Source organism: Nothobranchius furzeri, chromosome 19 (assembly GCF_043380555.1).
Source record: "Nothobranchius furzeri strain GRZ-AD chromosome 19, NfurGRZ-RIMD1, whole genome shotgun sequence".
NCBI classification, from domain to species: Eukaryota; Metazoa; Chordata; class Actinopteri; order Cyprinodontiformes; family Nothobranchiidae; genus Nothobranchius; species Nothobranchius furzeri.
Window position 1 is genome coordinate 16,744,014 of NC_091759.1, and position 24,015 is coordinate 16,768,028.

At 41.8% G+C, this 24,015-nt stretch overlaps 4 long non-coding RNA genes across 5 annotated transcripts; 2 read left to right on the forward strand and 2 right to left on the reverse strand.

Annotated features, from left to right (window-relative positions):
* The first annotated feature begins 3,528 nt into the window (after nt 1–3,528).
* LOC129154523 (uncharacterized) lies at nt 3,529–4,554 on the forward strand. Of its 2 annotated transcripts, none has more exons than XR_008559824.2 (5): nt 3,529–3,648; nt 3,781–3,944; nt 4,019–4,090; nt 4,165–4,235; nt 4,331–4,554. It is a non-coding gene; the product is annotated as an uncharacterized lncRNA (long non-coding RNA). The 2 variants fall into 2 exon arrangements; XR_008559825.2 differs by having other exon boundaries at nt 4,374–4,554.
* Nucleotides 4,555–4,759: 205 nt separating this feature from the next.
* On the reverse strand, nt 4,760–5,370 carry LOC129154524 (uncharacterized). The gene is made up of 2 exons (XR_008559826.2): nt 5,234–5,370; nt 4,760–4,888 (listed from the first exon to the last, which is right to left on the reverse strand). It is a non-coding gene; the product is annotated as an uncharacterized lncRNA (long non-coding RNA).
* A 14,617-nt stretch (nt 5,371–19,987) lies between these two features.
* LOC139064305 (uncharacterized) lies at nt 19,988–21,264 on the forward strand. The gene is made up of 2 exons (XR_011517380.1): nt 19,988–20,766; nt 21,115–21,264. It is a non-coding gene; the product is annotated as an uncharacterized lncRNA (long non-coding RNA).
* A 76-nt stretch (nt 21,265–21,340) lies between these two features.
* Nucleotides 21,341–23,488, reverse strand: LOC129154525 (uncharacterized). The gene is made up of 3 exons (XR_008559827.2): nt 22,351–23,488; nt 22,030–22,210; nt 21,341–21,687 (listed from the first exon to the last, which is right to left on the reverse strand). It is a non-coding gene; the product is annotated as an uncharacterized lncRNA (long non-coding RNA).
* Nucleotides 23,489–24,015: the final 527 nt, after the last annotated feature.

Here is a 24,015-nt window from a genome sequence, read left to right on the forward strand (position 1 = left end):
GACAAAGGACTCTTTCCTTTTAATAAATCAAAGAACGCTATTTTTAATAATGCTAATCAAACAAAGTGTTAGTCAATAATAAGATGTTGACCAATTTGTGAAATGACAATGTTATGATTAGTGTTTTAATAAGTAATATGACTTTAATCTAGCTGCACTAGACACCCTGATCCACGTAATGTAAACGCATGACACATTGCTTTTACTCATCCATTCAGAACCTTCCTTTCTGAAGTGTGGCATAGTCTCTGTGGTGTTTATAAATCTGCCAACTTTGATTCGACCAGAAATCAAAACATCCAGATTAATAAAACCAGTCCCCACGCCATCTTAGTTCAGTTCTCTGAGTTCTCTACAGTTCACTGCATGCTAAGAGAAGTATTGGACCGGCCACCTGGACTTCCTTTTTAAGCAAAGAACCAACAAGCTGGATAAATTATGTTGCATTTAACCAACCAAGCAACGGTTCCTTTCAGAATAAAAGCTGAACTCACTGACCCAAAGGTGGTCCATCTGATGGGCTCGACACACGGGAGGCGACAAACGACCGCGATCAGCGAAATTTGTCGCTGTCGCTTTTATTACCTGTCACACGGGAGGCGATCTGCGGTAGCGGTCAGCGGCAAAGCCGTCTACGCGTTCTGTTCCATGGCGAAATCGAAACTTCTGTTGTTTTGTTTGGCTGTGTCAGGTTGGAGGGAATTTAAGCGGTTCAGAGTTAAAAAGCGGTAGATATGATGTTTCACAAGGTGCTGCTAGAGTTATGTGAAATCTTACTTCTGATTTTACTATAAAATATAATAAAAGTCAACTTCTCCTTCATGTTTGCTCGGAGATGTGCGGAGCATCCTGTCCGCTCATTGGTCAGTGAATGAAACCTCCGTTGATTGGTCCTCGCCCGAGCGACAGCGATGAAAAGTTGAAAATGTTTCAACTTTCTGGGATCGCGTCGCTGGGTCGCCTGTGCACGACACGTGCACGAGTGCAAACTTTCACACGTACGTTTTTCGCGTTTCGCTTGGTAGGAGAGAGACCCGCGATTATCGCTTTGTCGCGCATGTCTCATTGAAAATGAATGGAGGAGAGGCAATGTCGCCTCCCGTGTGTCGAGCCCATGACGCTGTCAACCAACTGTCGCTTTTTACCTGGAGACAATCCAAAAACTAGTCTGTGGTACTGCTGACGCTGTTTCATCAGCTCCGGTACCAAAAGGGGGGTCCGGGGACCTGGCATTCTGGATCTGTACGGAGGTCTCATCCTGAAGGGTATGTGTGGAGCGACAAAATGGCGTCTCATGTGTTTATGAAACTCTGGTCATAGCTTAAGAGCAAAACATCACAACATCATTCAGACTTGCTTCTCCGGATACGAGAGTTCTGATTACAACATCACTCACACATACACCATTCATCTCACGTCTCATTCACACCAAAGAGAGAGGATTATAAGATACCTTTCGTCAAACATTTTGACAGGTCTATTGTTCTTTGACCTTTTTGACCTTTCAGTCCTATTGTTCATTTTGACCCTTGACCTTGCCCCCCTTTCCTATCATTAATCAAATGGACAGGTGTATTGTTCAATCTTTGCCCCCCCTTCCGTATCATTAATCAAATGGACATGTGTATTGTTGATCATCCAGATGGCCTAGACCCCCCACGCCGCATCATCAATGGCGTATTGTTGAGCGTCCAGATGTCCATGATCCCCACGTCATAGGCTAATGTGTGTAATGGCGTGTGAAGTTTCTTATTGTGTTACTCCAGCGGTTCCCACAGCCCCCTCCCTTCTGAGTGTAATCCTATAGTGGATAACTCTTTAAAAGCTCAGATCTGTCCGAATGGTGAAAAGCCGAGCTCTAAGAAAAAATGATGAACCACGAGGAGATGCATGAAGCACCAAGCCACGAGGAAGAGGAATGTCTTACCTCTCAGATATGTTCATCACCTAAATTCAACACACAGAAAGTTTTGTCATCTAAATTGTACTGCAAATGCAGAGAAGCAAGAAAAAGAAGGCCAGCCTCACCAGTGAGCAGAACCACATCAGTCTGACGCTGCAGCCGTTATAATGCATTTACCAGCCCTTACTGGCACACCATATCAGTCTAACCTCGTGGGACTTTTTATATCAAACATGACATGGCTCACTGACAGTGGATGAGTGCGGCCTAACTGCTGTGAATGACAGCCCCACACGCTGGTCAAGTACTTATGAAATGGTTGTACGTCTCCTCAAAGTTAAAGAGCAAGTAACGTCTAAATTAACTTTTTTTTGCTGATGAACTGTATAAATGAGTGTCTAATAGTGTTTTAAATGTCTGTATTCATTATTTTAGCATTTTGGTGCATTTTCTTAAAAAATTAAAAATTCTGCCTAAATACCACAGTATAGCTCCACCTTCAGCTTAAAACATAGAATTTGACTCATTTTGAATAAATTTTAGCCAATGGCTAAAGAGTAAGATACTACGTAATCCAGTAGAGTACTACGTAGCAGCTCTGTGTCAACGTTATAAAAGCATCGGGAGTCTCGGCCACGCCTTGTGGCGAGTTGGGAGTTGGATTTGCATGAGAGTGTAGGAGGCTAGCCGTAGTTCAGCATTAGCATATAGCATTAGCATATCCTAGTCTTTAGCATAGCTTTTAGTGTTATACATACTTATTTAGTGTTAGCTTGGCTGTTGGATATTGTAGTTTAGTTACTGTTTGGCTGTTAGTGTAATTAGGAAAGTAGTTCGGGTTTAGTGCTCCATATCGTGTTAGCATGGTGAGATGGTGTAGTGTAGTATGGTTGCGGAGCTCTGTCGGGTTGCACTCCTTTCCGCTGGACTTAGAAATTAGGCGCCAGTGGTTGCGTGTCTGGAAAAGATTCAGCTCCCGCCTGGTGCTGTAGTTTGCAACCAGCATTTTACCCGCGATTCTGCACGTCTCCGTTCCAAGAGGGAGGCTGTGCCCACCGTGGCTCTTCCGCGATTTAGATGCAGCCCACCGACTCTGCTCCCCCACCATGACGGGCTACAGTCTGAGGTGAGTAAGCTAAATAAAAGTTTTAACATCTTCTAAAGACAATTTCCTACCTAAATGCAAAGTTTGAGAGACGTGGTTCACTCCATTTAGCTAATATCAGTCTGCACTGCCTTCGGGCTGATTTGTCAAGTTCACAAAATGTGGAACGGGATGTAAGGTTAGAATCAGCGGCGAATCGGAACATATCTCGAAGCCCTGGCCGACAAAACGGTCCACATGACTGTCAGGCTCAGAGAAAATTCGGGTTGTTTTTGTGTCAGTCGGTAATTCAGCAACAGTGACTCTAAACTGACGCAGCACTAGTTGACAGACAGCATTACAGCGTGAAATCTAGCACAGCGTGACCCGGTTCCGTGAGGAATTCTGTTCAGGAGGTCGCATTTCAGGGTCTCCACATCATATGTGACTGACTTTTACTTTATAATAACATCACACACTAGGAATGTTATAAAGCGCCTATATGGGACAGTTTCTTTTGTATTTTATCTGACTTTATAAACATCAATGTGCTTCTATTTTTTTTCAGGCTAAATCTACCCAAGACACTGACTGTCAGACTGATTTAGTAATCTGCAAGAATGCACTTGTCCAGGCTGACGTGGTGTTACCCGTAGCAAAGGTGAATTATTTTTAATAATCTTCTATGTAAACATTTTATTACCTTCTAGTTTTAATTTGTTTTACAGATTGTTACAAGTGATTTTATGCTCTTTTAAACATTTATAAATGTGCTGCTTCTTTGTTTTTATAGAGCTCACAGCCTCAGTGTCTTGTGACACAGGGACCATGACAGAAATTCATCTTCCAGAAGGTCCCAGAGCATCCACACCTCCTGAAAAGACCACGGTGTGAGGTGTCTGCTGTTGATTCCAGCTTCCACCTCAGTGACAGTGCAAGCTCAGTGAACTGTTCAAGGTAAAAAAAAATTAAAACATTTCTGAATTTTTAAGATATTAACAATTAAATAAGTATGTGATTACATCATGAAGGAGGCTACTGATTCTGGCCCTGTGACACTTGGTGGTCACCACCAGGTGGTGACGTGTGAGCTGATTCACCTGGTAAATAACTTTTAAATTAAATATTTTGTTTTTGCTATCAAAAGTAAATTAACTAATAACCTGCATTACTGCAGGACACTCAGCAAAATATGGACTCTACACCATGAGGCAGGCACACGTTAATAACTCTATAAGAGCACATAAGGTAAGCAACACCACATATTATTTTTATTACTGTACACTGTCCTGGATTTGTTTTCTTTCTGCATGATTTGTTTTCTTTCTGCATCTCATCATTAGCCTGGCTGATCACCTGATAACTCCTGTCATCTGGTTATGACAGCATGAGGATGTCCTCACACACCTGTAACCTATCAGCTCATCTGGCAGAATAGAGAGAGAAGAGACAACACCACATCTCCTGTTCCTGGAAAGCCTTCAGCCATCCTTTGATGACTGAGAACCTCCATCAGCTCTGTCTCCTGTCTGCCTACAATTATTATAATAAATATTGTGTTTGACAAGTTTTTTGTGCTGCCAAATATCTCATTTTGATTCCAGTTTTGATATTTTAATGGATATTTATAAATTACATTAATTGAATTATCACATTGTCGCATGTTTAACTAGCTCTATTGTGATTAACTAAACTAGCACCTCACTGTTAAAAGCTCGTTTTAATTTCAAGCATGTTTAAGTATTTATGGACATGAACAAAAACAGGAAATATATAAATTGAGATTTATTTAATTAATATAACAAATAAGGGGGAAAGAGTCATTGAAAGGCACATTCTTCTGGAAGTTCCTGATCCCGACGACATCAGCAGGAGACCAGCTGCAGACACCAGAGGATCACCTGCAACCAAGAGCAGCTAGTATCAGTAAATAAATAATGAAATCAGGGCAGTTTTAATGGGCTGAACACATTACAGAATAATTTTCTCATGGTATATTTTCATAACTTTATGCAGCAGACTAGCTTGAGCCCAGATCTCCTGGAGAGCTGCTATCCAGCACGTTTCAGTGGATTTTCCTGCTTTAACAGGTTAGATAAGCTGTTAAGCAGCTCAGCTGTTTGTTGCTGATTAAAACCAGGTGTGTTGATGCAGATAAATCTCTAAAACATGCTGAATACTAGCTTTTTAGGGCCATGGAGACAAACCCTGCAGCTAATCCAATGCTATGGCTAACGGCTACTTACGTTCAGAGATGGGTCTGTTGGGTCGGTTCCAGTAATTTCAGGCAACTCACAAGCTCAAAACAATAAGGCTCATGTCCGGTTGTCTCCTCCAAATAGACTTGGTCCCTTTCTTCTCGAGTGTCTGGGTAAGGAGGGGGAGAAACGTCCTCCACTTCTAATGACTGCTCAGAGTGAAGGGAGCTAGCTTCGTCTAGTTAGCCGTCTCTTCGTCACTGCCACGGCTCCGCCCTCTCGGTCCTCCAGGCAACGCCTACTAATGTTGCAGTTTTCAAAATTGATACGTGGGTGGGGTAAGACTCTGAGGCACACTTGACATGCACTTTAAAGAATCTGTTTTTGGAGTAGCATACAAGATGGGATGGTCTGCTTGCTCTCGAGTGAGTGACAGAAGCTGAGGTCAATGCAAGAACTTTTGCAGCCTTTTACTGAACACACACAAACTCTTCAGAGTGACACATTGTCTATGTCATTAATACTCTCTTTGATTTACTCAGCCATCTGGCAGATGTTCACGTTGGGTTTCGTATGTTCAGTCTTAAACTTTGTGTTTAAATGTGTAAATATTTACATGCAGCTCACTGACACTTTTTGACCAGAACTAAAACTATTGTGTAAAACTCTCTGTCCAGCAGCACATCAAATTAATGGCTGTAAGCCCACACACACACACACACACACACACACACACACACACACACACACACACACACACACACACACACACACACACACATTTAAAGCACTTTCCCCTTTCAGAAAATGTCTGACTCTCTCTAAGACAAGTAAAGAATTTAGGTTACCAACTCTAAACACCATTCATACATTTCTCTCACTTCAGAAAAGCAATGGTTTGCCATCCTAAACCATTTATGGTTCTGTTGTAAACCACCCTGCATACTCAAGCCTATAAGAATAAAAGTTGATCATTACCTCAGCGTGAGCTTTTAGTCGACAACTTACAAAGCAAATTACTCTGTATTGTTCTGCAGGTGGATTTGTTTGAAAGAGTGTCTGGAAGTTGGTTCAACAAAGATCTGTTGAGCTTTCTTAAAGCTCATTCTAAACAATTTTACACGGCCAGCGACTTCTGACAAAGCAATTGACTTCCTTTTTTTTTTTGCAGGTGGCGGGGAAGTTTTAAAACAAAGATCTGGTTCATTCTAACCAAGTCGGTATGGAAACAATTCACAAAAGCAAATGACTTGCTATTGTTTCAAAGAGCTATTTAGGTGAACAGCATCTTTGGTTCGTCATCATCAGCAGTGAAAGCTTAACCATCGCCTCCTGCCTTTAGTGTCACATTTTGTTTTCACTGTCACACACACACACGCACGCACGCACGCACACACACACATTGCTTCCTGCCTCATTGAGACATGATGAGATTGGCTTGACAACGCAACAGATTTTTCATAAGCGATTTCAGGAAGAAATGTCCGGTACAAAACCGGTCCGGTATTATTTTTTGGATCGTAAAGGTTTTTTTATTTCTGCTCCGGGGAGTTTTGATGAAGCAATGGATACGAGTTACACACACACACAACTCTAAACACCCATTCAGACATTTGTCTACCTATACAACAAAGCAAATGACTATGTATTGTTTATAAACATTTTTTTTTCGACCAATCGCAACCGTTTTCTATTCAAGATTTTTTTAAACAGCTGTATAAAATGTAAAACCGCATTTTCGGAGTCGTGATTTGAGGTGTAACAAGCTAAGATGACGGGTAAGTTTTTAACTTAAGACGCAAATCTTTTTTTCTCTTTTTGGTTTAACATCTTTATTTTCAGACGCTATTGTCATATCGGACGGCGAGTGGGAAGAAATTCCTATTGAGGAATTAACTTGTAAAACTCCGGTCCCTCTCGATGATTTGTCTAAAATTAATCGTGCGGTCGAGAATCTGAGTGAGTGGATTTTATAAATATATACGTAACGTTCTTTTCTTCAGCTGAGAAATATCTCATTTTACAGAAAAGGAGGGGGTTCAACCTTACCCCGGAAGTGATAACTTTTACCCAACCACGCCTCCATCCACCAGCCGAACCGTCTTACATTCGTATCAGCCCAGCCATACCGTCAGATCACACGCGAATGCGAACGTGAAAGCTGTTCGTTACAGGACCATCACGCCACAGACGATCCTCGAAGCTGGTAAGTGATTACAAAATAGCGATTAATAAGTCAGAGATGTGTCGTTCATATTTATCGTTTTTATTCTCCAGAGCAACGGCCGACGGCCTACGCACCCCCAATATCTCAGCCCCCACCACCTCCAACCCCTGCTCATGCGCAGACGGATGGTAACGATAAAAAAACAACTGATTAATAAGTCAAAGATGTCTCGTTCACATTTACCGTTGTTTTTTATCCTTTCAGAACAACATCAGACAGCCGCTTCAATATCTCCGCCCACACCTCCTCCTCCTCCTCCTCCTCCCCCTTCTCCTGCACAGGGTAAGAGATATATAAAAAGGTGGTTATTTACTTCAAAGATGATTCGTTCATATTTTTCCTTGTTTTTATTCTTTCAGAACAATCCGACAGCGACTCTGAAACCGCTGAACGTGCTACTGAGCAGCCAGCCGGTAAGCTGTTTCACAAAACTGCTCCGCAGAGTATATTAAATTTTGAAGTAAAAAAATATGTTTTTTATCCTTTCAGAACAACCCACGACCGACGAAGAGAACGCACCACCTCCTGCACCTGTACAGAGTAAGTTAAATTTATATATATAATTTATTAAAAGCTCGTTCATTTTATTTATTTTTTATTTATTTTTTCATCAGAAAAACGGTTAAAGAAGAAGAAGCGGGGCAGATTTACGCGACTTCAGAGATCAAACAGGATGAAGCTTGGCTACCTGCTCCTGCAAGTGAATTCCGGCCTGGTGGAAGTGATCCAGCAAGTTCTGGCTCTGTAAAAGGAGGACGCAGATTTTTTTTCTTCATTTTTAGTAGGTTTTTAATGTCTTTTGTATCATGAGTGAAAATTGGTTTGATGACCTTTCAGATTTGTTTGAAGTAGATGATGAATTAAACGTAGATTTGTTAGATCGAATTTTAGCCAGCCAAAATCCCTCAGTGGAGGCCGAAGAAATCCTATTAAATGACTGGTTTGATTTAAGCGGACTGAGTGAAGTAGATGAATTAGCTGCAGATAGTGAGATCTTAGACGATATTTTAGCATCCCAAGCCGTTTCAAACGAGGTCGATCAAATTCTAGCAAATTCAGATGAGCCTTCATCAGAAGCAATAAACGAAATTTTCAGACAAATAGAACACCAGCAGAGCGTAAACGAGATCGATCAAATACTGGCAAATTCAGATGACCCTTCTCCACAAGCTGTAGATGAAATTTTGAGACAAATAGAACACCGGCAGATCGGAGGGAGCGTAAACGCAGCTTTTAACCAGCGTGAAATTAGAGAGAGAGTGTCTTTTCAAGCAATCAACGACCCAGCCGAGTTTTATATTAATCTGATGGAAATATTAAACAGGTTTGCTGAAAGAGGAAGCCAGATCGCGCGTCCCAACGATAGAGTCCAGTTTGAAATTAATACTTTGCACACGACGCACCACGTTAATTTTAATTATGACGGATCAAATATGTTAAATCAGCTTCAGTATTTACTGGATCTGTTAGTCCAATCAAATGAAGCATTAGAGGCCGACAACGAATTTAATTTCAGACTGCAAGTGATAAATAATCCTTCCGGCGGTGGGAAACGAAAAATCGAAACCATTCTGGATCACGAATTAGTCAATAAAAAACGAAACCATCTCATTTGCCCTCCAGAGGCCAATCAGCCGTTGTGTTTTGCGCTAAGCATAGCCGGACTGTTAAATCCCTCAGCGAGAGATACAGAATTATTGAATGTGGCTAAAAATATTCATCAACAGGCAGGGCTTCAGGAGCAATCAACCGTTTCATTTAGCGACGTGATTCGATTTGAAAATATTGTTCAAAGAAAAATAATCATTTTTTACAGATCCGACAGAATCATTTCTAAATTTGAAACAGATTTTAGCGATCGGTCCAATCCGTTGTTCATTTTGCTACTGAACCAACATTATTACGGCATAAAAAATATTAAAGGTTTCTTAGGAGCCAAATATTTTTGTTCATGGTGCTTTTCCGCTTATAATAACATGAACGGACATCATTGTAAATGGTTCTGTCGCGTGTGTAATACCGATTTATGCAAACGAACAGAAACGTCTCTCATCACATGTTCTGATTGTAATCGAATATGCCAAAATGTAATTTGTTTTCAAACTCACAAAACACCTGTTTTAAGGCCTCAAGCAAACAGGTTAGTTTCTCCTTGCGAAATGTTTAAAAAATGCACCATTTGTAAACAAACTTATTACATCGCCATGGGTGGAAATGGTTCACAGCACGTTTGCTCAGCGACCAAATGCATCGTTTGCAAACAGTCGGTGGTCACGGATGATCATCGCTGTTTTATTCAGCTTGAAAAAAAAGATGACGGTTTAACGGAAAAGGTTATTTATTACGACACTGAAACGTTTACGGATCAGAACGGTGTGCATACACCTTTTTTAATCTGTGCAAAATCCGATTCAGGCGACGTTTGGGAGAAATTTGGTTTAGATTGCATTAAAGATTTTATTATGCAGATGCGTCGTCCTAAATTCAGCAATTATACATTTGTTGCACACAATGCGCGCAGATTTGATGCTTATATAATTTTGAGAGCTATGTGTCAATTAAAAATTGTTCCCAAAAATATACTCATGCAAGGCTGTAAAATCCTGAGTTTTCACGATCCAGATTTCGGGTTGAGATTCATAGATTCCTTAAGTTTTCTCATGATGAAATTAACCAACCTTCCAGCTGCTTTGGGCTTAACAGATAAAACTAAAGGTTATTTTCCTCACAGATTTTCATCGCTTGAACATCTGAATTATAAAGGGCCTTATCCAGATGTCAGCCATTATGGGATTGAACAAATGTCTCCGGAGCATAAAAAAATATTTTTAGAATGGTACACCGATGTGTCTAAACAGCAGCTGTTTGATTTCAGAAAGGAGGCCGTGTTTTATTGTAGAAACGATGTGGAAATTCTGCGTAAAGCATGCGGTATTTTCAGAGAGGAGTTTTTTAATGAAACAGGTATCGACCCGCTGAAATCTGTCACGATCGCTTCAGCTTGCATGCGCGTGTTTAGATCAAAATTCCTAAAACCAGACACATTGGCCATTCCTTGTCCGCTCGGCTATCGACCGCAACAAAAACCATTTTCAAGTTCAAGCATCGTGTGGCTGGAATGGGTTTCACGCAGTCAAAATGTAGACATTCAACACGCTTTAACGCCTTTGGGGGAGTATAAAGTGGGAGATTTTTATCTCGACGGATATGCTGTGATTTCAGGCGTCGAACAAGGGTTTGAGTATATGGGTTGTTTTTTCCACGGCTGTCCAAAATGTTTCTTACAGTCATCCATATGTCCTCTGAGAAAAATCACTTTTGGTGAAATTTATGACAAAACCGTCGAAAAGCTTCAGTCGTTGGAAACTGTGCATCGATTAAAAATGAATGTCATTTGGGAACATGATTGGCAGGAGATGGTAAAAACTGATCCGGACGTGAAACAGTTTGTCTCAAGATTTGACCCACCGCCAGCTCCTCTTTTACCTCGTGAAGCCCTGTATGGAGGCAGAACTTGTCCGGTTCGGCTGAGGCATTCGGCTCAGAGCGGTGAAAAAATCCACTATGTGGATTTTACGAGTCTGTACCCTTATGTAAATGCCACACAGGCTTATCCCATAGGCCATCCCAAAATTCATGTTAAAAATTTCAGAGATCCAAGTCACTATTTTGGCTTGATTAAAGCTGTCGTTTTGCCACCCAGAAAACTGTTTTTCCCTGTTCTGCCTTTTAAAACATCCAAAGGTAAACTTGTTTTTACACTATGTCGCACATGCGCTGAAATGAATAATCAATCTGATTCTTGTTCACACAGCGCGTCTCAACGTGCTTTGACGGGCGTTTGGGTGAGTGTAGAGTTCAATTACGCTTTGGAGTCAGGTTACCGTCTGGTGAAAATGATTGAAGTCTGGGATTTTGAGAAAAGCAGTAAAGATGTGTTCGCAGGTTACATTAACACGTTTTTGAAGCAGAAACAACAAGCGTCTGGTTTTCCTGAAGGATTGATTGACGATGAGTCGAAAAGAAAATACATTCAGGACTACCAACTTCATCAGGGAATACAATTAGATGAGTCTAAGATTCAGCACAATCCTGCTAAGCGTGCCATTTCAAAATTATGTCTCAATTCACTCTGGGGAAAGTTTGGCCAAAGAGATGATCTTGTACAAACCACATTTGTTCAAAAACCTGATGAATTTTTTGACATTCTGTTTTCAGGGAAACACAAAGTTAAATTCTTCAGCTTTGTCACTTCAGGAGCCGTTCTGGTGCAGCACAGTTTGACAGAAAAATGCCTAACGACTCCTGGCAGAAGCAACAACAAATTTATAGCCGCTTTCACCACAACTTATGCCAGACTGAAATTATTAAATGCGTTGAACAAACTGGGAAATCGCGTCATTTATTACGATACAGATTCTATAATTTATTCTGTCAAAGAGAATGAGTGTGTTTTACCAACAGGACCGCTGCTGGGGGATTTAACCGATGAACTGCACGGCGATTCCATCACGGAATTTGCTTCATCCGGTCCAAAAACGTATGCTTACAAAACCCGGGACCGCCAGCAGGTGGTGCTAAAGGCTAAGGGTATCACACAGTCATTCATTTCATCTGATCGCATCAATTTTGACAGCTTAGCGCTGCTGGTTGAGGGGTACGTGGCTGGAGAAAGGGGAAGATTTTTGCAAACTCGGCAGGAGATCGTCAAGAGGGATAAAAAAGGCCTCACTCTCTCGACTGTTTCATTTGTGAAAAGGTTTCGTGTGATTTTTGATAAGCGGAGGTTATTTGCTGACGGCAGTACAGAACCATTTGGGTATTAAAAATGGAAACTGATTTTGACGCTAGACTAAAATCTCCATTCAGTGTACAAATAGCTGGTCCGTCAGGCTGTGGAAAAACCTTTTTTGTAAAAAGTATTTTGGAAAATTGTATGCAATGTTTAACTGAAATGCCAAAAAACATTGTGTGGTTTTTTACATCTTATCAACCTATGTATGATGATCTTTGTAATAAAAGTATTAGATTCGTTCAAGGTCTCCCGCTTTCATTCGAGGATGATGATTTATTTCCATCGGGTCAAAACCACTTGGTGATCTTGGATGACATGATGTCTCAAACGTCCAGCCATCCTGGAGTGCTAAAATTATTTACCCAGCTGAGACATCACAGAAATATGAGCGTCATTTTAATCACTCAAAATGTTTTTCATCAAGGAAAACATAGTCGTTCCATCAGCTTAAACACCAATTATTTGATTTTGTTTAAAAACCCTCGAGACAAATTGCAAATCAATGTTTTAGCAAATCAAATATATCCTACCTAAAAAAGATATTTCATGGAGAGTTTTCAAGACGCTACGTCAGAACCGTACGGTTATTTAATTGTGGATTTAAAAGCGGAAACGCCAGAATCTTTCCGTCTCCGTACGGGTTTACTTCCGGATCAGCTCACTGCGGTGTATTTGTCTAAAACAGAGCCATGTCAGCCCGGATAAAACGCAACGCCAAGATTCTACGTGCTTTGTCACGTATGAAGCCTCGCCAACGTCAGGAGTTTTTAAAAGGGTGCTCCGAGGACGTTCTGAAGGCTTTGTGCGAGATAGCTTTAAACGTGATCAAAGGAAATATACGTCTGTCGCCGCGTCAATTTCAAAAGTTGTCTAAAAGCAAAGAATTGCTCAGACAGTTGACTCATAACAAAACTAGCCTTTTTTAAAAAAAGAAGCTTTTAGTCGGCCAGAAAGGCGGATTTCTACCCATACTACTAGCAGCCGCTGCGCCTCTGATCGGTGAACTGATAGGTGGCTTAATAAGGAAATAAACGATGGCTTCTCAAAAAATGTTTATGGTGACCCCCCAACAATTACGTCAGCTTGTTAAACCTACGATACGGGACGTGGCTGAAGAGAATCTTGACTCTGAAATGAAATTAATTATGCAGGAGACGGGATTAACGCCGTATGAGAAAATTAAAAAATACAATGCGCTGCTACAGCGTTATTTAAAGTTGTTGAGAAGCGGATTACACGAAAGTGCACCTCCCACTGAACCGCCCACGGTGACGGCTGAGCCTACGTCAGCTGTAGAAACAGCGGCTGACACACTCATTAATGAAACGCTACAGAATCTTCCTGTACGCGGAAGAAAAAACGCCGAGTACCTGCTGAAAATGACACGATTAAACTGGACTCCGACGGGGGAATTTAAATATAAAGGCGATGTGCAGAAAGGATCACACATCCTTGACTTGATTAAAAGCATCAGCAACCCGTTAAAAAAACATCCACAATCAGAACCGACGGGTTGGACTCCTTTCCTAAAAACTCTAGTAGAAAAAAATGTACCCTTATCTATCGTGTCCAATCCGCTAGCGAAACGTCAGATTACGCAACTCAGGAACGGAGGGGTTGTTCTTCCGGATTCTGAAGACGGTGTTTTGAAGAAAAAAAAGAAAAAACCGAGGAGAAATATCATTTTATCACCAAGCTGGAGCAATGTCCCCACTTTGAAGAAATGGATCAGCTTTACACCTTAACTCTCTTGTTTGTTCAATAAAACTTTATTCAAAACAAATTTCACAGTCCGTGACATTCTTTAAACATTTCAAGAGTACAATTCACCTGTGTGAAGTATACATCATGACGTTTGATGCAATTTGAAAATTTTTTAACAAAATGATAAACCATAGCATCATTTTTATCTACATTTTTATGATATTTAGACAGAATTTGTTTCAGAGAAAGTCCACAAGCCTTATGACACAGGAAAAAAACACAATGCTGGCCACAACGGTCGGATGCAAAACTCTGTAGCTGACAATCCTGATATTGTATTCGTGAACAACGTTCTGTTAGAAAATTCAGGATGTTTTCAGGGTAATATTTAAATTCAGGCGATAGACCGTAAGAGTCAAAAAATGTCCCGAGGCCATTTTGTTCCACAGCTAGCGCCAACCAGTGTTCACCGGGTAAATGGACAGGATGAGTGTTTACCACAAAGTAGGCCGGTAGTCGAATGTTTTTTGGGACGGTAGACAGCTGATCAGACGCGTACACACCACCAAAATAATCTCCCAGCAGGCTCGATAATATGCCGTCCAATTCGTGATTATCCATTAATAATAATCCACCAATACCTCTCTCTTTGAGTTTATCTCCAGAATGGAGTCGTAACACGCATACACAATGAGTGTAGCCGTGGCTCTCAGAGGTTCTCCAAAGCGCATCTCCATCCTCAGGTTGCCGGTGGAAACGGTTGAAAGCGCCTCCGAGTCATCCGCTGTGTTCAGATTAAAGGCAAAGAGTGTATACCCCTGTTGATATTCCAACCTATTAATCGATAGAGGCAAATCTTTCAATTGTCTTGAAGTGGCTGTAAACAGATTATAAAATTCTCTGACCGATGTTCCCTGGTAAAAAGTAGGTTGGAAGGCTTTCGATGGAATCTGTTTTCCGTCTCTGGACAACGCCAGATATTCCACATTCATGTGGCGAAAATTAAAAGGCGAAAGATCTCTTCGTCCTGTGTAAGCTTCGTGATCCACTAATCCTAAGACGATATATTTAGGAATGGCGCCGAGAAAGAGGTTCTCCAGATTACATATCCTCGAATTTTGTGGAATGGAATAAGTTTTGACGGTCACGCGTGAGAGCGGGTACATGGCGTTTGCTTTTAGTAAAGCAGACTCGTGACCCAAACGTACGGCGGGTGAAATATTAACTTTCTTCACAAAAAGCGATGCACCTAGCAGTTTCAGCTTGTAGGTGGAATCACGCGCCCCCATCAGGCAAAAAGCATCACACGCGCGTGTCAGTTTAATTCTGAGATCGACAGAATTTCAAAGAAGTCTTTCACAGAAAAATATATCAGAATGCAGGGGTCCTATCAGATCCACTTCTCTGGAGTTTTCTGTAAAAGTCGCTAGTTGATTAAGGCCTAAATTGCGTCCGTTAATTACAACGGTGGAATCGTGCGCGCCTGCGGTGTCTTTGAAGAACAATCCCGCGCTGAATTGAGAATTCAAACTCGCTTCAGAAAAGTTCAGCAGGGTTTCGATGATCGCTCTGTAGGGGTGCGTGGCGCTGGACTGTGAAATCAGACGATCGCCGAGAACCACGTCACATTGTGAGAAAATCGTGTTTATCGGGTAATTAATCAGACCGGTGGCAGCACCATCATCTAGCGGGCTGCCGTCATCGTTTGTAATTTTCACCCGCAAAAATAGAAGAGTGTCGTTTAAATCCAAATATTTTTCTCCATCTCCGGGGACAAAAAATTCTACAGGCCCGCCGTCCGTCAGGGCCGCTATGGGTAAAATTTCGCTGTAGATCTTATCTTCGATAGACAACTGCGTCATGGGTACGGTGAAGAGATCCAATTCACTCAGCGTACATTCTGACGATTTGCTGTGGAGCAGTGACATGATTAAAAAATATCAGAGCCCGTCTGGCGAGACTTCTTCCTCTTTTGCTTGCGTTTTGTAACTGGAGCTTTGATGCGCCGGTCGCTTCGTGATGTAGATGTCTTTAAACGCCTGCCGGGGGGTCTTTTGCGAACACGCCTCGACAGAACCATGAGGCCTGACCCCTCTTGGGCATTAGGGTCATTGATTTTACCGACGGCTCTCGTCAACACATCTGACACGATTCCTGTAGCGGCCTTTTTGAGATGTGGTTTAGCCAGAGCAAATCCTTTTTTAACAAAAGGTGATATGAATCGAAACAGTCTTGAAAATATCGATCCAAAGCCACGTCCGTACATATAAGGAACACCGCTAAAACCTGGTAAACCATGACCGGCCTGAGTGACGTAATAATTGATAAAACGGTTGGGATCGTTTCTCTGCAGGTGATAAATCATGTCTGCAAGACGTACGAGCGTAACTGACTCTCTCACCCTGTTTCACGAGCGTTATATTATTGTATTTCTCTGATGTGCGGGCCTGAAATGAAGCCTCACCGTTGTTTTTCCGTATAAGAAGTGAATCGGCTCATTCTGATCAGATTTTATTTCGATATGAATGCTTTCTATATGATTCGTAGAAACGCTGATGTAATCCACTGGATTAAACACATGAGTGACCGTGTGACCGAAGGTCCCTTCAACTTTCACCGTACGTAATAAAGGCGCAAAGACGTCCCCGACCAACTGCTCGGTCACGACATCCGTGTAGCAGTAAAACTGATATAGACCGCCTGTTAAATCGGGTGGGTGAGGCGCCGATTTGATCGGTTCATCGAGGCCTGAAGTACCTTCAGGCGTCAACCACTCACCCGCGTTGAAACCTAACAGATAGGCCAGAGGCGCTAAAAATCTAAATTCTATTTCATCACCGATCTGATATTTGAGAATGGGGTCGGGGAATCTGTGAATGAGATAGAAATCAGGATCAATCTTTCTCATAGCAGTCTCACATTCCATTCTAAGTGTTTGGATAGCTTTATAATATCCGGGAGTAATCGGAGCTCTGTTGATTTTCTTAGGTTCTTTCACTCGTCGCCATTCAACAAACGCACGATCGTTCGGTAAATTAAACCACGAGTGCACGTAAGTGATTTCAGACAGTCCCACTTGCCACCTGCCATTGAGATTGATGTGACGGGCTAGATCGGTTCTGTAACTGGCAATCGTGTTATTTTTAAACACTTCGTTACTGGCGTTAGAGGGCAATGTGATATAAAAACCCTCCTCTTGTCTCAGATCCATTTTTTTATTGTATCTGTTTTTTTAAACGTCGTGCAGGTCTGAGGCTTTAATCCAACTGGAAAATTTTTGAGGCCAGCCAAGCCATTTAACAAAAACTTGCTTCTGGCCTCTGTAAGTTCTGCGCTTTAAAATTTTTTCAACGTGGAAGGATCGTTCGGTCGATAAGTTTACTTTCTGCAATTCGGGTTCATAAAATGACCCTTCAATTTTTTCCCCATCAAAATCTTTGAGTTTATAAACCGGCGGTGCTCGATGAAGACACTGGTCCACTGTGAACAGATCGTGCGTGAAACTCTGCTCATATTTTTTATCAAAAACACCTCTGAGTTTGGAAATTCTCACAACGTCACCCCTGTTAAACTTCATTTTCTTTGCAGGCTTCGGTGCGGTGGTCCCGTAAAGGTTGCGAAACACTTGCCATTGATTTTCCGTGTTAACTTCAAAGGGGGCCATTTTGATAGAAGTGTGGTAGCTATGATTATAACCTTTCACCAAATCTTGAATCACATCTATGTAGCGATGGGTGTTTTTGGCTGTGAAATATCTCCACATTCTACCTTTTAGAGTCCTGTTAAATCTCTCCACAACGCTGGCCTTTACGCTGCTGGCTGTGGCAAAATGCACAATTTCGTGTTTCTTCATGAGGGCTTCAAATTTCTTATTAAAAAATTCTTTACCGGAATCCGTTTGCAATTTTTTAGGGACACCGCTGTCTTTCAAAACTGAAGCAAAAGCTTCTGTAACATCTTTCCCCGATTTGTTTTTCAGGGCTCGTACATAGGCTTTCTTTGAAAATACATCTATGACGGTTAATAGGTAATTAAAGCCGTCGTTTGATTTTGACAAGGCCTGCATGTCGCATAAGTCAGCTTGAAACTGTTTTAGCGGCCCTGAGACAAAAACCTTATTTCTCGGAAAATGAACTCTTGCAGGTTTGTGAAGTGTATAGGCGTCTTGTTCTGAGAGAAAATCGCGAGCCTTATCCGATGAAACTTTCTCCCCAATATCTTGTTGTAAACCGGTTCTAAACCTTTCCACACCACCGTAACTACCCTGATGTTCTGGTGTAAAATAAACCTTTTTCATTACCTCCTCCATCTCTGATGAATGGTTGGCAAAAATGATGCATATTTGTTTTCATTAGTTCTTTTTATTTCATAAAATCACACAATCTAATCAGAACTAAAATCTAACGACGCTACAGTCAGAAATAAAATCTAATCATACTGTAAAAAACAACAGTCATCAAATATAATCACACAGTCTAATCATACTGTAAAAACAGCAGTCGTCAAATATAATGAATAAAATCACACAGTCTAATCATACTGTCGTCAAATATAATCTAAACACTAGTCAGAACTAAAAACAGTCGTCAAATATAATGAATAAAATCACACAGTCTAATCATACTGCCGTCAAATATAATCTAAACACTAGTCAGAACTAAAAACAGTCATCAAATATAATGAATAAAATCACACAGTCTAATCTAAACACTAGTCAGAACTAAAATCTAATCATACTGTCGTCAATTATAATAATAAAGTTGTAGAAGAGACCCTCCGCAGCTCGCTCACTCCATCACCACCCCGGACAGCGCGTCCAGGTCAGCTTTGGACAGGCGATCGTACACCGGAAAAATGTCTTTGTGAATGGGCATCACAGCCCTGAATCCGTGTAGCTGCGTCACAGCCATGGTGAACAGAATCTCAGTGTCCAGAGGCTGGAAGCCGTGCAGACTGAGAAAACTTTGAAGAGCCGGAATCAGTTTAGGTGTTAAAACCCTGCGAATAATGTCCGTAAAGTGAAAATCGTAAAATAATTCATTTTCAGCTACGTAAAGACATTCGTGTTGCCGTTGACTGGGGTGATCGATCTTGCATCCGTGGCAGATGGTTGGTAAGTGAGCTTTGATCGCCATGTTGACCAAGTGAAGAAGACCCATTTTCACACGGTCTACTTTGTCTTCTGAAAACACCCAGTCAGGCAGACGGTGAGGCTCCTCATCGGTGCTCTGGATGTCGAGGGGTTGCACATCCTCCTCCTCCTCATGACCTGGCGGCGGCTCAGGGTTTGATGTCACCAAAGGTGGATCAGCCCCGTCGACCCAGGGCCTGAATGGTACGTTCTCCGGAACCTCCATGATGGTGGGGAGTCGTGGTAGGTTATCCTCTGGAAAACACGATGGTGCCGATGCGGGCCTCGGACTGCCGTTGTATCTCGGCGGTGGTGGTGATGGTAGCGATCTGGACCTCGGACTGGTGTTGTATCTCGGTGGTGATGAATCCGTTAGTACCCAGCTCGGTGGTGGGCTCCAAAGGTCTTTAAGGGTCGTCTGATTGTAGAACCCCGTCATGCTGATGCCTAGATCGTCTGGATGAAATGGTTTCTAACTGTAAGCTCTTTATAACTAGTGCTGGGTGGGGGGTGGTATGATGATGCAACCTCCTCCTCCTCCTCCTAAGGCAGGTCTTAGAACTCCAGCTTTATTCGCACTGTCAGAATGTCGTTCCAACAGCGGCTGGTACGAAAAAGTGAAGTAATACGATCCTCCACTTCATTTATTTTTTCACACCAGGCTTCGAAAGGTACAACCTGTAGAAGGCGGTAAATTCCGCATACAGAATGCACATTCTCCAGCACAAAAAAGAGCTCAAATCCTCTCACACGGACCGAGGCCTTGAACATCCACTCTCCATCAGCATCCTCTTCCCCCTCCCATGAAGCGCTGAATGCTGTCACAGCGTTCTGGATTTCATCCAACGTTGGAAGAGCTTGCGGCCCGCTGCGATTGACAGGCGGACGAGGTCTCTCTTCATCATCTCTGTGCACCTTGCGTGGAACAGTCAGCCTGAGCACAGCCCAATCGTTGTAGGAGAGAACCGCTGGTGAGTTTGATAAATAGGATTTAAGAGGTTCCCCCTCAGCCACATCTTGGATTAAACACAGTTCCTTAGTGTCGTAGCTGAACCGGTACACAAAACTACCGGAATAGCCGTAAGGTTCCAACTGCCATATTTGCTCCAAGATCTCTTTACCGCCGAAAGGAGGAACCTGCACTCTGCAGATGTAAAATGTAGATTTGCGGGGAGCACCAATTCCAGCCGGCATCTGATGTATAGCGATGGATTTTTCACAAAGCATGGTTTTTGACAGCGGCGTATCCACGCTCTCTTCTTTCACTTTTTGAGTTGAAGTTGAAGCGTCGGATGTAGTAGGCACCTCTTCCTCGTGGCTTGGTGCTTCATGCATCTCCTCGTGGTTCATCATTTTTTCTTAGAGCTCGGCTTTTCACCATTCGGACAGATCTGAGCTTTTAAAGAGCGGGTCAATTGAGCCTCGGAGTCCTTCTCCACCCACGTATCAATTTTAAAAAATGCAACATTAGTAGGCGTTGCCTGGAGGACCGAGAGGGCGGAGCCGCGGCAGTGACGAAGACGATGGCTAACTAGACGAAGCTAGCTCCCTTCACTCTGAGCAGTTGATAGAAGTGGAGGACGTTTCTCCCCCTCCTTACAGACACTCGAGAAGAAAGGGACCAAGTCTATTTGGAGGAGACAAGCGGACCTGAGTCTTATTGTTTTGAGCTTGTGAGTTGCCTGAAACTCCCAGAACCGACCCAACAGAATCACCTCTGAAAGGTAAGTAGCCGTTAGCCATAGCATTGGATTAGCTGCAGGGTTTGTCTCCACGGCCCCAAAAAGCTAGTATTCAGCATGTTTTAGAGGTTTATCTGCTTCAGCACACCTGGTTTTAATCAGCAACAAATAGCTGAGCTGCTTAACAGCTAATCTAACCTGTTAAAGCAGGAAAATCCACTGAAACATGCTGGATAGCTCTCCGGTAGCCCTGGGCTCAAGGTACAGTCTGCTGCATATAAAGTTATGAAAATACCCCATGAGAAAATTATTCTGTAATGTGTTCAGCCCACTAAAACTGCCCTGATTTCTTTATTTATTTACTAATAACAGCTGCTCTCTCGGTTCTAGGTCCTCTGGTGTCTGCAGCTGGTCTCTGGTGTCTGCAGCTGGTCTCCTCTGCTGGTGTCCTCAGGATCAGGAACTTCCAGAAGAATGTGCCTTTCAATGACTCTTTCCCCCTTATTTGTTATATTAATTAAATAAATCTCAATTTATATATTTCCTGTTTTTGTTCATGTCCATAAATACTTAAACATGCTTGAAATTAGAACGAGCTTTTAACAGTGATGTGCTAGTTTAATTAATCACAATAGCTAGTTAAACATGCAACAAAAATGTGATATTCAATGTAATTTATAAATATCCATTAAAATATCAAAACTGGAATCTAAATGAGATATTTGGCAGCACAAAAAACTTGTCAAACACAATATTTATTATAATAATTGTAGGCAGACAGGAGACAGAGCTGATGGAGGTGCTCAGTCATCGAAGGAAGGCTGAAGGCTTTCCAGGAACAGGAGATGTGGTGTTGTCTCTTCTCTCTCTATTCTGCCAGATGAGCTGATAGGTTACAGGTGTGTGAGGACATCCTCATGCTGTCATAACCAGATGACAGGAGTTATCAGGTGATCAGCCAGGCTAATGAGATGCAGAAAGAAAACAAATTCAGGACAGTGTACAATATGTGGTGTTGCTCACCTTATGTGCTCTTATTGAGTATTAACGTGTGCATGCCTCATGGTGTAGAGTCCATATTTTGCTGAATGTCCTGCAATAATGCAGGTTATTAGTTAATTTACTTTTGATAGCAAAAACAAAATATTTAATGTAAAAGTTATTTTCCAGGAGAATCAGCTCACACGTCACCACCAAGTGTCACGGGCAGAATCAGTAGCCTCCGTCATGATGTCATGATGTAATCACATACTTATTTAATTGTTAATATCTTAAAAATTCTGAAATGTTTTAATTTTTTTTTACCTTGAACAGTTCACTGAGCTTGCACTGTCACTGAGGTGGAAGCTGGAATCAACAGCAGACACCTCACATCTTGGTCTTTTCAGGGGGTCTGGACGCTCTGGGACCTTCTGGAAGATGAATTTTCATCATGGTCCCCGTGGGTCACCAGACACACTGCGGCTGTGAACTCCATTCTGGCTGGCTATGTAAAAATAAAGAAGCAGCACATTTATAAATGTTTAAAAGAGCATAAAATCACGTGTAAAAATAATCTGTAAAACAAATTAAAACTAGAAGGTAATAATAAAATGTTTGCATAGAAGATTATTAAAAATAATTCACCTTTGCTACAGGGAAGGTTTCACGTCAGCCTGGACAAGTACATTCATGCAGCTAAATCAGTCTGACAGCCAGTGTCTTGGGTAGATTTAGCCTGAAAAAAAAAATAGAAGCACATTGTTGTTGGAGTTTATAGTCAGATAATATACAAAAGAATCTCCTATATAGGCGCTTTATAACATTCCTAGTGTGTGATCGTTGTTATAACGTAAAAGTCAGTCACATATGATGTGGAGAGCCTGAAATGCGACCTCCTGAACAGAATTCCTCACAGAACCGGGTCACAAGCTGGATTTCACGCTGTAATGCGGTCAACAAGTGCTGCGTCAGTTAGAGACACTGTTGCAGAATTGCCGACTGACTAGCTAAAGGAAGTGAACCACGTCTCTCAGACTTTGCATTTAGGTAGGGAATTGTCTTTAGAAGATGTTAAAACGTTTATTTAGCTGACTCACCTCAGACTGGAGCCCGCCGTGGTGGGGGAGCAGAGTCGGTGGGCTGCATCTAAATCGCGGAAGAGCCACGGTGGGCACAGCCTCCCTCTTCAAACGGAGACGTGCAGAATCGCGGGTAAAATGCCCACAGAGTCACCGCAACCATACTACACTACACCTACTCACCAATACTAAGACGATATGGAACACTAAACCCGAAATACTTTCCCAATTACACTAACAGCCAAACACTAACTAAACTATAATATACAACAGCCAAGCTAACACTAAATAAGTATTTATAACACTAAAAGATATGCTAAAGACTAGGATATGCTAATGCTATATGCTAATGCTGAACTACCGCTGACCTCCTACACTCGCTTGCAAATCCAACTCCCACTCGCCACAGGGCGTGGCCGAGACGCTCGTTGCTTTTATAACTTTGGCACGGAGCTGCTACGTAGTACTCTACTGGTTTACGTAGTACTTTACTCTTTAGCCATTGGCTAAAATTTATTCAAAATGACTCAAATTCTATGTTTTCAGCTGAAGGTGGCGCATTACTGTGGTTTTTAGACAGAATTTTTAATTTTTAAAGAAAATGCACCAAAATGCTAAAATAAAGAATGCACACATTTAAAACACTATTAGACACTCATTTATACAGTTCATCAGCAAAAAAAAGTTAATTTAGACGTTACTTGCTCTTTAAAGAGTTATCCACTATAGGATTACACTCAGAAGGGAGGGGGCTGTGGGAACCGCTGGAGTAACACAATAAGAAACTTCACACGCCATTACACACATTAGCCTATGACGTGGGGATCATGGACATCTGGACGCTCAACAATACGCCATTGATGATGCGGCGTGGGGGGTCTAGGCCATCTGGATGATCAACAATACACATGTCCATTTGATTAATGATACGGAAGGGGGGGCAAAGATTGAACAATACACCTGTCCATTTGATTAATGATAGGAAAGGGGGGCAAGGTCAAGGGTCAAAATGAACAATAGGACTGAAAGGTCAAAAAGGTCAAAGAACAATAGACCTGTCAAAATGTTTGACGAAAGGTATCTTATAATCCTCTCTCACCAAGATCCATTCATCACTTAGTTTAGAGTTAGTCTTGTTTAAAATTCTTTAAAATTGTTTAGAAATAAATCGTTAACACTTTAATAATAAGTGCACACTATTAAGCATTAGTTAATCATCAGTAAAGCATTG